Source organism: Mus caroli, unplaced genomic scaffold (genome assembly GCF_978045245.1).
Source record: "Mus caroli unplaced genomic scaffold, Mus_caroli_1 scaffold_16, whole genome shotgun sequence".
Taxonomy (NCBI): domain Eukaryota; kingdom Metazoa; phylum Chordata; class Mammalia; order Rodentia; family Muridae; genus Mus; species Mus caroli.
The window spans coordinates 448,695-461,790 of record NW_028227271.1 but is presented as its reverse complement, the minus strand read 5'-3'; the positions used below and the strand labels follow the sequence as shown (position 1 = coordinate 461,790).

General features: G+C 38.9%; 1 long non-coding RNA gene across 1 annotated transcript in view; it reads left to right on the top strand.

Moving 5' to 3' along the window:
• LOC115030343 (uncharacterized) overlaps positions 1-12,057 on the top strand; it is a 65,961-nt gene extending 53,904 nt beyond the window's left edge. The window contains exons 6-8 of the long non-coding RNA XR_015045597.1: positions 5,061-5,199; positions 9,442-9,502; positions 11,991-12,057. This is a non-coding gene — a long non-coding RNA (uncharacterized LOC115030343). The remainder of the gene's footprint in view (positions 1-5,060; positions 5,200-9,441; positions 9,503-11,990) is intronic.
• The last annotated feature ends 1,039 nt before the right edge of the window (positions 12,058-13,096 follow it).

The following is a 13,096-nucleotide window of genomic DNA, read 5'->3' as shown; positions in this document are numbered from 1 at the left end:
ATTTCATGTGTGTAGCACCTCTGATATTCTTAGAAGACAGTCTCACAGCAAACCTCTTGTTTCTCTGGCTCTTACAATCTTTTCCTCCTATTTTCTGCAACTATCCCTGAGCCTTAATCACAGGAGTTGATTTGTGGATGTATCCATTGTGAGCATACACCACAACTCTTCATTTTGGTTGGTTGTAGTTTTCTGTAATGGTCTCTGTCTTACAAAGGGATCATTACTTACAATGAGAAGCTTCCTTATTGAAAGGCAAGGACTATACTTACCTGTGGGTTTAGGACAAATATTTAGACTGTAGTTATGCTGGATTTAGTAAAGTGATGGTTGCAGGGTCTCCTCCAAGATCCATAACACCTCTAGCGCCAGGTAGACCTTGTGTTGGCTAGTTTTTTTGTCAACTTGACACAAGCTAGAATCATCTGAAAGGAGGGAACCTCAAATTGAGAAAATGCCTTCATAAGATTGGGCTGAAGGCAGACAAGCTTGGGTGACATTCTCTCAATTAATGATTGGTGGGGGAGAGAAAATCCCATTTTGGGTAGGGATACTTTTGAACTGGTGGCCCTTTGTTCTTTAAGAAAGAAGTCTGAGCAAGCTTTGAAGAGGAAACCAATAAGTATCACTCTTCCATGGTCTCTGCATCAGCTCCTGTCTCCTGGTTCCCAACCAGTTTGAGTTTCTGCTTTGGTTTCCCTCAGTGAACTCTATTCCAGGACATGTTAGCCAAATAAACCCTTTCCTCCCCAAGCTGCTTTTGGTCATGATGTTTTATCACAGCAATATTAACCTTTACTGAAACAGAACTTAAGACTAATTAGGGAGCTGTTGATTATCACCAAGTTTTGCATGCCACTACTGTATCCTTACAGTCATCATGCTACTCATTGTGGTTCATAAGCATCATCATAGCTGGGCAGGAGTGTTGGTTGCTTCTCTCTTTAGCAAGCTTGCATGGTGCTTTCTGGCATCATGAAAGATGGTCGGCAGATCTGGCTCAGGTCCTCTGGTTCTTGTTTTGAGCTTCATGGTGTATTCAGAAATAGGAATTTGCCTTCCATCTCTGGGGGATAGCCAAGGGCAATAACAATAACCTATGATGTTCTGGGAATCTCTTAGACAACAGCTCAAATGTAAGCTTCTCATACTGGTGTTAATTTTTTTGTTGGATAGTTTATGTCTCTTTGGATGAGTTTTGTCAGCCCAGATGGGAAAATTTTAAACTGTCTATGTATGTGCTTACATAGACAATATTTTTAGGTAAAGGGTTAATAGTGTAAGTCCCAACAACATTTCCAGACATTCTTATTACTGTTTTACCCATCTTCCTTAATTTGTCAAATTAAATTCTTACCTCTCCAGGAATTATGAAGTGCTTTGTGTATTTTCTCCCAGATTTGGGGAATAAAGGATACTTTGGTGATCTTTATTGGGAGGACATTGTAGAGGATGGGGCTTGGTGACTGTCTGGTGAAGTTGAGTGGAGAGGTTGAGTGGAATTAGCACACTTCTGGAAGCCCTAGAAAGAGAAGTATTTCAAGTTTGTGAAGGGGCAAAGATACCATCAGAATCAATAGAAGTTAGTACTGCTCAAAAATACTGTATGAGGTAGCTTTTCCAACATCCTTCATGAGTCCAGGAGGTGTATCTGGCAAATGGATGGAGAAACCCTCTGACATCATATCTGGGACTTCATGTCCTCTGACCTTTTCCAGGTAGCATTTCACCTCTATAATTCTAAAGAAGCAATCACCAGGGAAAGGGACAAGCTCCCTAATCCATATCCTCTCAGGTAGGAAGAAAGCAGAGGTGTTGCTCTTACTCTTGGCTGTTTGGGGGGCCCTGAGACACTACAGAGAACAGAGAAAGAAGCTGTCCTGAAAGAAGCCCTCCCTAAAATTCCTGTCAGTCACATGGCCAATCAATCTTGTCCTTGTTTCAAGAACTATGTGTGCTGGTCTTCACAGCAGGAGGGGTGTAAAGGAGACACACACTCATCAGACAGTCACTGGACATGTACTCACGCTGACATCCACAGCAACTTGGTACAAACTTCATATTGTTTTAAAAGACTTATTTACTTCCTCTTTTCCCCCTCCTTTCTCTCTGAATGTATTTTCCCTGCATGTATATATGAGCTTTATGTGTGGGCCTGGTAGCCCTGGAGGGCAGAAGAAGGCATCAGATTCCCTGGAGCTGGAGTCACAGATGGTTGTGAGCTGCCTTGTGAATCCTGGGCATCAAACACAGATCCTCAGCTAGTGCAAGAAGTACTCTGAACCATGGAAACATCTCATTAGCTGAAGCCACAACCTTTTTTTTCAGTCTCATTCTCATCCGTTTGATTTCTGTTCACTATTCATTGAAAGCTAGTCATTGTTGCTGAACATTCATTCCAAGGTGTCTCATCTGTAGCCATTTGCCAGTTCTATTCCATCTGCTTTGAATGTTCCTTCTTCTTTGAGACCAAATGTAACCCACTCTCAAGGTCCCCAATAAAGGCCATCTCTAAGGTGTACAGTCTCAGCTTCAGTTATTCCTTTTTAGTACTCATGTATCTGTCTGGTGCATCACTGAACTACATAATTACTTGCTGTGGGCGTGTGCATGCATATGTGAATATGTATGTGGATGAATGTGTGGATGTATGCACTAGGTTATGTGTGTGCATGCATGTATGTTTATGTACACTTGTATGTGTGTGTACATATGTGTACAATTGCAAGTGAGTGTTGTGTGTGTGTTTGTGTGTGTGTGTGTGCACTGAGCTTCATTTTCCCAATGGGCAAAAGATTTTGGACACAAAGTATATAGGAGGTGCTTAACAATTCTTAAAATGAAAGCTATTCTTGATAATCTATGTCCAGAAGGTTCTAGAAACAGAGAGGATATGAAAGGAATCTCAGGATGGGAGATGGAAGGCGAAAAGGAGGAGCAGAAGAACCCTGAGAAAGAACAGAAGAACAGAGAGAAAGATTTGGTGGTAGTGGGGAGTTCCCTTCCTCTAGGTTGTATGTCTATGGACAGTATTGAATGACAAGAGATAGGATTTTTCTTTTATGAGTTACTTGACACTTTGATGCACAAGAAATTGAGATATAGAGACAAGGATGTATGTATGTATGTATGTATGTATGTATGTATGTATGTATGTTTGTATGTATGTATGTATGTATGTACATATATATAGACAGACAGATAGTTATATGCATATGAATATGAATGAGGGAAGGACAAAAGGAAGACCATGAGATGAAGTATGCATCCTTTTTTCATGCCAATCCCTGGGATGTGTGGTAGGAAAAAAATGCATCCTTCACTGAAAGATATCCTGCAACTGTGAGTATGCTATGCTACACAGTAGGGTAGTTATGCTAATTTGTCCAATGATATTGAGGAGGTAAGTTTGTCTATGATTGCATGGCTTAGGGTAAGGGTTCTTAAAAGTGAAAGAGGGAGACAGGGGAAGGTGAGAGCCCAAGAACTCAAGAATGAGTAGAATTGGAGACTTTACTGATATTAAAGATGGAAGGTAGACTATGAGACTCTTCACACATAGACATATAAAATAGATTTACAAATCAAAGACTTATGTTAATAAATCACAAATTTCTTTTAAAAATCATTGTTTGGTTTATACATAATTTTGTTATTCATTAAAGATGAAAGCAAACATCCAGTCTTAAGAATGTTCCTTCCCAGGGGAAAAATTCCTAAACAGAACACCAATGGCTTGTGCTGTAAGATCAAGAATAGACAAATGGGATATCATAAAATTGTAAACTTCTGTAAGGCAAAGGACACTGTCAATAAGACAAAGAGGAAACCAACAGATTAGGGAAAGATCTTTTCCAATCTCACATCTGATGGATGGCCAATATCCAATATGTACCAAAAACTCAAGAAGATAAACTCCAGAGAACCAAATAACCTTATTAAAAATGGGGTACAGAGCTAAACAAAGAATTTTCAACTGAGGAATACCGAATGGCTGTGAAGCACCTAAAGAAATGTTCAACATCCTTAATCATCAGGGAAATGCAAATTAAAACAACACTGAGATTCTACCTCACACCAGTCAGAATGGCTAAGTTCAAAAACTCAGGTGACAGCAGATTCTGGTGAGGATGTGAAGAAAGAGTCACACTCCTCCGTTGCTATGCCACCTGGTACAACCACTCTGGAAATCAGTCAAGCGGTTTCTCAGAAAATTGAACTTAGTACTGCCAGAAGATCCAGCAATACCACTCCTGGACACATACCCAGAAGATGCTCCAACTGGTCATAAGGACACATGCTCCAGTATGTTCATAGCAGCCTTATTTATAATAGCCAGAAGCTGGAAAGAAGCCAGATGCCCCTCAACAGAGGAATGGATGCAGAAAATGTGGTACATTTATTAAAAACAATGAATTAGAATGATTTAGTACAGCAAAGAGATTTAGAATCAAAATGCAACGTTCTTAAGTTGTCTCCTGGCACTTCAGGTTCTCTGTTATAATTGTCAGAATTTAACTTTAGAAAAGTTCTTTCTAGTTATGAACTCATGTGCAGATATAAACATTTACTAAGAGTTGCTTTCCACCTTCTTCCATATGTTAACTTCTTTTTTGTGCAATTTTGAATTTTATTGATAATTAATATGCTACAACTTGTTTAATGAAATGAAAAGTTTAAATCAAGTTTTTTTTAATATTTATTCATTATTATATCTAAGTACACTGTAGTTGTCTTCAGACACACCAGAAGAGCTTGTAAGATCTCCTTACAGATGGTTGTGAGCCACTGTGTGGTTGCTGGGATTTGAACTCAGGACCTTCAGAAGAGTAATTAGTGCTCTCAACTGCTGAACAATCTCTCCAGCCCCAAGTCATCAAGTTTTTAAAAAAAAATCTGGCAAGGCACTTTTTGATGTTATTATGAAAAAATAATCCAACGAGATTCTGCTTAGTTAAATATAACTTCCTTGTTCAGTATTCTGTTTAGATTTTGTGCTCTCAATAGGCACTTGGTCTTTGTGCTAATCTCTTGTAACTGATGTCTGGGTCTCTTCAAAGGTTTGAAGGCAAATGACTGTGAAGGGCACAGCCCTCCTGAGAAGCACCTGTGATGGTTTTGGCTGTAAGTGCCTGTGGGTGGGTCAGCAGTGAAGAAAATGGAACCTGTCACATAGGACATTTTAATATTTACAATTAAGTAAGTAATTTTGTAGTATTTAAGAAATGATTTTTGTTGATGGTGACAAATTTCTCTAAAACATTTTTATATGAAACATTTATAAGTTCTTCACAATATCCTCTTGGTTTGCTGTGGCACACAGCATTCTCTGTTTGTTTGTGTGTGGCTGGTTTTATGATTGATACAACCAAAACTTCACTACAAACTAAGCAAGGAGGTTTGGTTTATAGTCATGATTGTTAGAAGTAAACACATTCTGCTGAAACAATGAAACCTATCTCTCTTCCTGTCAGTCTGGGTGAGCTGCAGCCTGTGGTACAGACTCTTTCATTGTCAGTGGTGCTCTTGTGTTTAAAGTCTATCACTTGGCCAGAACCAAAAATATCTTGTCATAAAATCTAAATAAATTCTCCAGAAAACACCATTCTGAAATTACAAGATTACATTTGTGCTTAATTTTAAAGTTGACTCCACACTTTTGTGTACAGATGATTGAGAAATATTGTTATGGAGTTTTAATCTTAATTTTTATTTGCTGTGATTAAACACTTATATTTCTGTAGAACAAGAACATAACAGAAATATCTAAATTTTGATATTGTTACACAGTGCCATCCACACATATACATATTTGATATTTATATGTCAATGAATGACAGTGGGAAAATAGTTTCCTATAATTAAGTCATTATGTTTTCATAAGAATAGGAACATTTGTACACACAGCAAAAACACTGCAGTTTGGCAATCTCGTATCTGAGCCAAGGTATTCAGACAGCATTTGCAGGTGTTGACTGATGGGTTGGTGTGCTCAGCACTAAGTATAAAGGTTTTGTATTTAGAGCCAAGACCACAGGAAGGTTTCTTGATTCAATATCTTTGACTGCAGCCAGAAACACCCATGCATTTAATTTTGAATTAATTTTTGGTTACTGTGTATACAGAAACTTTTTATTATTATCAAAATTTTTATGGTCCTCCTATTCAGGTTTGCTAACTCACAAGGGACCATCACCTATAGCTTGAGAAGCCTCAATCTAAGGGATATGGGCAACCTCTAGGGGGAAATTCATGGAAATGACTTTTCCTCTAGGAATCTCCTTTTCATACCTTTATTTTAGTTTTGTGAATCAGCATCTTTCTCAGAAGCATGATGTCCAGAATTGAAGGATGAATGGTGTTTGGAATACACCAGGAACTTTGTAATAACTTGTCACCTCAGACATAGTAAATACAAAGCCTTCTTTGCAGGCTGCTTTGTCTGCTGCCTCTGCACATGGAGAGAATCTCCATTTAGGGTAAACCATAATTGGTCTTGAATTTTAAGCTGTTGTAGGAGGACAGATCTATAGCAGCTCCTCGCTCATACATGGATGATGAGGGAGGGAGAAGATGATAGCAGGACTGGAGTGTAGCATGCCTTCAGGTCTTAAACCAGGAAGATATCACTACCATGTTCAGATTATGCTCTCCTTGGTAGATTTCTTTGTGTGGTCTGTTTCTTCTATTTGATCCTTTGGACTTCAAATTCCTAATCTGTAAATAATAAAGATAAATATACGTTCTTCCAGTCTTCTCAGTCTTAGCTCCCAAAGGCTTATCTTGCCCTTGCAAACATATAGAGACACAGAGAATGGCCCAGAATTGGCATTGAGACCTCTATGCCATCATGGTCAGCAATCCTTTCACCTAATTTGTCTGGAAGGAACACTTCACACAGAAAAATTGTCAAAAAAGGGTGTGTATCATATTTTTCATATTCCTTCTGATGCAAAGGCTGCTTTCAGCTGGAGTGGAGGAAAGGGAGTATGTAGCCTGCTTCCTTGAGTCTTCATTGTTGAATTTTGTTGTAAATTTTTAGTTATATCTTATATAGAACAGCAGAGGGTGCAATTAGGCAGCTAACTTCATATTTCCAGCAAATGGCTGTGTGATTTTTGTCTTTTGTAATTTTGTGGTAAATATTTAAAACTGATTACAGCTAATTTAGTGTTTGAAATAATTTCAATACATTTATAAGCCTAGAATAATATGTTAAACAACTTTATCATTTGTCCACTGACTCTAAATTTTAAGAGTGTGTGTATTCTCTAAAAAAAGAGAAACAGTGATGTTGTTAATTTAACTTTGAGTCTCTTTTTCTACCCAAAATTGGCAATCATAATTAATTTAGCATTTATTTCCAACTCTCATGCACCTAGTTTTGAAATACCACAAATTTATATCTATTTACATTGTTACAGTATTGCTTTGCAAACTTAAAGTTTTGTATATGTGGTTTCACACTTTCATTTGTCTTTGTGTTGATGGCAACTGATCTCTAGACAACAGATCTCAAGATGGTCATCGTTCTTCTAAAGGGAAAGATTGATGAAGGTGTCCCTTCATGCCCTTCTCTGGGTACTTCTTCTCTTTTATGCTGAAGATGAGGAAAGTCTCTCAATTTTCTGCTTCAGCTCACTATTTTGGTCTTTAATTTTATTCAGTTTGCATCCAGACCATCATTTATGAACACAATATATTACTGAATTACTCACAGTGGAGTTGCTCTGTGTATTCCAATTTTCATCTGCTTGTTTTCTTTTTTTAATTTAAGTGTCTGTAGTTACACTATTTTCTCCAAAATATTTGGTGACTTTTGTTTGTTGCATGTCTTTGAAAGTCTATGTGTGTTTTCTGTCACTGTCATCAGCTTCCAGTGATGGCTGAGGCTCCTCATCCGTCCTGAGGGTCAGCAGCAATTCCAGAGGCAATACCACTCAGATCATGGTCCCTCAGTTGGATTCCCAGTGTTCTCTAGACATAGGATGAGGTTGACTGTGGAATGAACTGTTAAAGCTTTTTATACTCTGAACTCCTGCTTTTGGGATCATAATACACTGAAAAAGCGAAATCTAAAATAAGTAATATTTGAGACACTTAAATGCCACAAAACATTTCAAATATATATGGAAACAAAATAAGAATTCTTTTCTTGTTTCAGTGTGATCTTACTCAAACGTATTTAAAGTTGAAAACCAGGTTTTTAAAAGTTTCTTTATTCTTTTAAAAATGTAAATCAAAATTTATTCATTTATTTATTCACTTTACATCCCAGTATCAGTGCCCCCCAATGCTAAATACTTTAAATAGGAGTCCTCCTGAGTAGGGACCCCAAATCCTACATCATCCTGACACTTGCTCAACTATGTTCATAGCAGCTTTATTCATAATAGCTAAAAACTGGAGAAAAAAAACCCCTAGATTTCCCTCAACAGAAGCACAGAGAAATAAAATATGGTACATTTACACAACAGACAATTAATTAGCTGTTTTTAAAAATGACATTATAAAATCTGCAAGTAAATGGATGTAACTAGAAAAAAAAACCCATCCTGAGTAAGGTAATCCAGACCCAGAAAGACAAACACAGTTTGTACCCATTTATAAGTGGATATCAGCGATTAAGTAAAGGATACTCATGCTATAATCCACAGACCCAGAGATGCTAAGTGAAAAAGAGGGCTCAAGGGGGATGCATGTTTTTCCCTGGGATGGGGGAAATTGAAGAGATTTTGTGTGTGGATTGGGGGCAGGTGGGGATGAGAAGAGGACGGAACTTTTAATTAAGTTATAATATTAGATATTTGAAAATTTGAAGCACCACCAAGGACATTAAGATTTTGCCCTTTGTCTTATCTGCCAACATCCAAGGCATTCTTTCTCTGGAAATTGACTGCCCAGCTCTGCCAGAGAATCAGCCTTTCTTCCACACCCCATATTGTTATCTCATTTGCCAACACTTGAGATAGTCCCTCCCTGGAAACCCATTGGCCACATTGGCCAGGGAATCAGGTAAGTGTTGAGTATTGTAATGCTAAGTTCAGCCCCCAGGGTCTGGAGCACACAGGTGGACCTAAATGCCACTATGTGACCTTCCCCCCAAGTTATTTCTGATTGGTAAAGATGCCATCATCCAATAGCTAGGTACAAGTGATAGAGTTGGGGTTTAGGATTCCTGGGCTTGGAATGGGAGGAGAATCAAGAAGGCAAGAAGAAGGTGGAGGAGGAAGATGCCATGGGTTCAGTTGAGTCATGAAAACATGGCCCTGATGGCTGGGCAATTGTAGTTAAGAACAACTCAGATGACATATAGTAAGTAATAGCTCAGGGTTATCAATAGGAGAGTAGATTCTAATAACATAGAGGGTAGATATTTGCCCAGCTCTTCTGTTGATTATGGATTATTGCCAATATAAAGTTTTGTGTGTGATTTTCCAGGAACTAAATGGTCCAAGGTGGGATAGAAAACCCAGATTGGAATTAAAAATTTCAATAACAGGTAAGTGATTTTAATTATTCTTCCCACACTCCAATCCTAGTTCCCAAGTTTTATCTCCAGCTTGGTAGTAGACCACTTTCTGCAACTTCTTCTTTTCTGCCTCCAATTCCCAAGGAACTAGGCAGACCCTCTCCTCATCCTTCTTTATTCTATCACTTTGACTACTTGCCCACACTTAAGATATTCTATCCCTGGAAATTCTCAGGCCTTGTTGACTAGGTAATCAAATCATTTTTGACAAAACTACCTTTCATTCTCCCTGTGAATCCTCTCAACCCTGCCTTCTAGCCCATCTTTATTTCTGTGTGTGAACTTCTAAGAACAAGCTCTGACTAGGATCCCCAGTGGTCACACCAAGCAGGAGCATAGAGTAGTCCCTAACAGGTAACCTACAGCTATCACACACTCAAGATCTAGAGATGCAACAGAAACGAAGGAATGGAAAATATACCTGATGATCACAGGCCAGGTATCAGTACCATGAATTACAATCATTCCAAAGGCAGACGTCTGGATACCACTGTAACAAACACATGAACAATCAAATGGACATTATGTCTCCACCCTTCTGCTGCATCCAAGAAAAACACCATACCCCAAGGATAAACATCATATCTGAGTAAAAGTATGAAAAATATATTCCAAGCACATAGACCCAAGAAACAAGCTGTACAGTCATTTAAATATCAGACAAATATAGACTTTAACCTAAAACTTATCCAAAGAGAGAGGGAAGAAGAGCATATATACATCAAAGGAAAGTTCATCAAGAGGATATTATAATTTTAAAGTTTAGCTCACACAGTGATAGTGGGTGAGTTCAAAATGGGGAAATATTTTTTTCACTGACTATATATATGATAAGGGGTGATACTTAAAACATATATATAAATAAAACTGGACATAAAAATAAATAACCAATTGAAAATGGGATACATATCTAAAAAGAATATTCTCAAAAGATGAAATACAAATCCTGAAGAACACTGAAGAGTGTTACTGTTGTGAACAGATACAGTGACCAAGGCAAGTCTTATAAAAAACAACATTTAAATTGGGGCTGTGTACAGGTTCATAGGTTCAGTCCATTATCATCAAAGTGGGAGCATGGTAGTGTCAAGGCAGGCATGGTTCAGGCAGAGCAGAGAGTTCTATGTCATCATCCAAAGTCTTCTAGTGCAAGACTGACTTACAGGCACTAGGGTAAGAGTGTTAACCCCACCCAAATAGTGACACACCTATTCCGACCAGGTCACAGCTATTCCAACAAGACCATATCTCCAAAAGTTGGCACTCCCTGATCTGTCTTAGTCAGTTTTTCTATTCATGCACAAACATCATGACCATAAGCAAGTTGGGGAAAAAAGGGTTTATTCAACTTACACCTTCACACCAAAGGAAGTCAGGAATGGAACTCAAGCAGGTCAGAAAGCAGGAGGTGATGCAGAAGCCATGGAGGGATGTTTTTTACTGGCTTGCTTCCTCTGGCTTGCTCAGCCTGCTCTCTTATAGAACCCAAGACTACCAGCCCAGAGATGGCACCACGCACAAAGGGAACTCCCCAATTGATCACTAATTGAGAAAATGCCTTGCAGCTTGATCTCATGGAAGCATTTCCCCAACTGAAGTTCCTTTCTCTGTGATGACTCCAGCCTGTGTTAAGTTGACACAAATCTAGCGAGTACACTGGTCCAAGAATATACAAATCATCACTGAATGCAAATCAAAACTACATTGAGATTTCATCTAACACCTGTCACAATAGCCAAGATCAATGAAACAAATGACAGCTTATGCTGCAATGATGTGTGATGCTGCAATGTGATGGAAATCAGTATGCTGGTTCTTTAGAAAGCTTGGAATACATCTACCTCAAATATATTGAGCCTTATTCAGCCAGATACTGAGGCCTAGTGAGGAAGCCTGAGCCATTGGCTCAAGTTGAAACACCTGTCTTGCTCACTTTCATGCTGGAGTGACTCAGCACAACCTGCTTAAGCCTGCCTTTGAATAGTTACTTCTGATGTAGAAAAACTTTATTGGCCCTGTCAGTCACCCCATAACCTCTGTTACTCTCCCCAGCACCCTATGTCATCTCGACTTTCCAAAAATCCTCACCTCCTTCCTCAACCCTGTATAAACAAAAGACTGACAAGATTCCTGGCATGGGTGTGTTTGTTTTGGGCCATCAACACTCACCATCCAGCTTAGCCCTGAAAAGACTGGAGACTCAGCTGGACTGGGTTCTAAACTCACGTGGACATGCTGGCACAAAGCCCGAAAAAAAAAATACAGCTAAGGCCTATTCCCAAAATATGTTCGATACGATTGCACAGATAATTGTTTAACCATGTTCATTGGTCTTCTTCATAATAGCCAGAAATTGGAAAGAACCTAGATATCTGTCAGTGAAAGAATAGATTAAGAAAAGTGGTACATTTACACAATGGAATATTACTCAACAGTTACAAAAATATTAAATTCACAGGTAAATGAATGGATCTACAAAAAGTCATCCTGAAGTAAACCAGAATCCAGAGGACAAATATGGTATATATTAACTTATATATGAATATTAGCTTTTCAGTTTTCAATGAAAATACTTGATCTGTATTTTCCTCATTTACATTTCCAATGCTATCCCAAAAGTCCCCCATACCCCCTCCCATTCTCCTACCCACCCACTCCCACTTCTTGGCCCTGGTGTTCCCCTGTACTGAGGCATATAAAGTTTGCACGACCAATGGACCTCTCTTTCCACTGATGGCCAACTAGGCCATTTTCTGATTCATATGCAGTTAGAGACACGAGCTCCAGGGGGGTACTATTTAGTTCATATTGTTGTTCCACCTATAGGATTGCAGATCCCTTTAGCTCCTTGGGTACTTTCTCTAGCTCCTCCATTGGGGGCCCTGTGATCCATCCAATAGCTGACTGTGAGCATCCACTTCTGTGTTTGCTAGGCCCCGGCATAGTCTCACAAGAGACACTCTATCTGGGTCCTTTCAGCAAAATCTTGCTAGTGTGTGCAATGGTGTCAGCGTTTGGAAGCTGATTATGGGATGGTTCCCTGGATATGGCAGTCTCTAGATGGTCCATCCTTTCGTCACAGCTCCAAACTTTGTCTCTGTAAATCCTTCCATGGGTGTTTTGTTCCCAATTCTAAGAAGTGGCAAAGTGTCCACACTTTGGTCTTCATTCTTCTTGAGTTTCATGTGCTTTGTATCGTGTATCTGGGGTATTCCAAGTTTCTGGGCTAATATCCACTTATCAGTGAGTACATATCATGTGAGTTATTTTGTGATTGGGTTACCTCACTCAGGATGATGCCCTCCAGGTCAATCCATTTGCCTAGGAATTTCATAAATTCATTCTTTTTAATAGGTGAGTAGTACTCCATTGTGTAAATGTACCACATTTTCTGTATCCATTCTTCTGTTGAGGGGCATCTGGTTTCTTTCCAGTTTCTGGCTATTATAAATAAGGCTGCTATGAACATAGTGGAGCATGTGTCTTTTTACGAGTTGGAACATCTGGATATATGCCCAGGAGAGGTATTGCGCGTATCCTCTGGTAGTACTATGCCCAATTTTC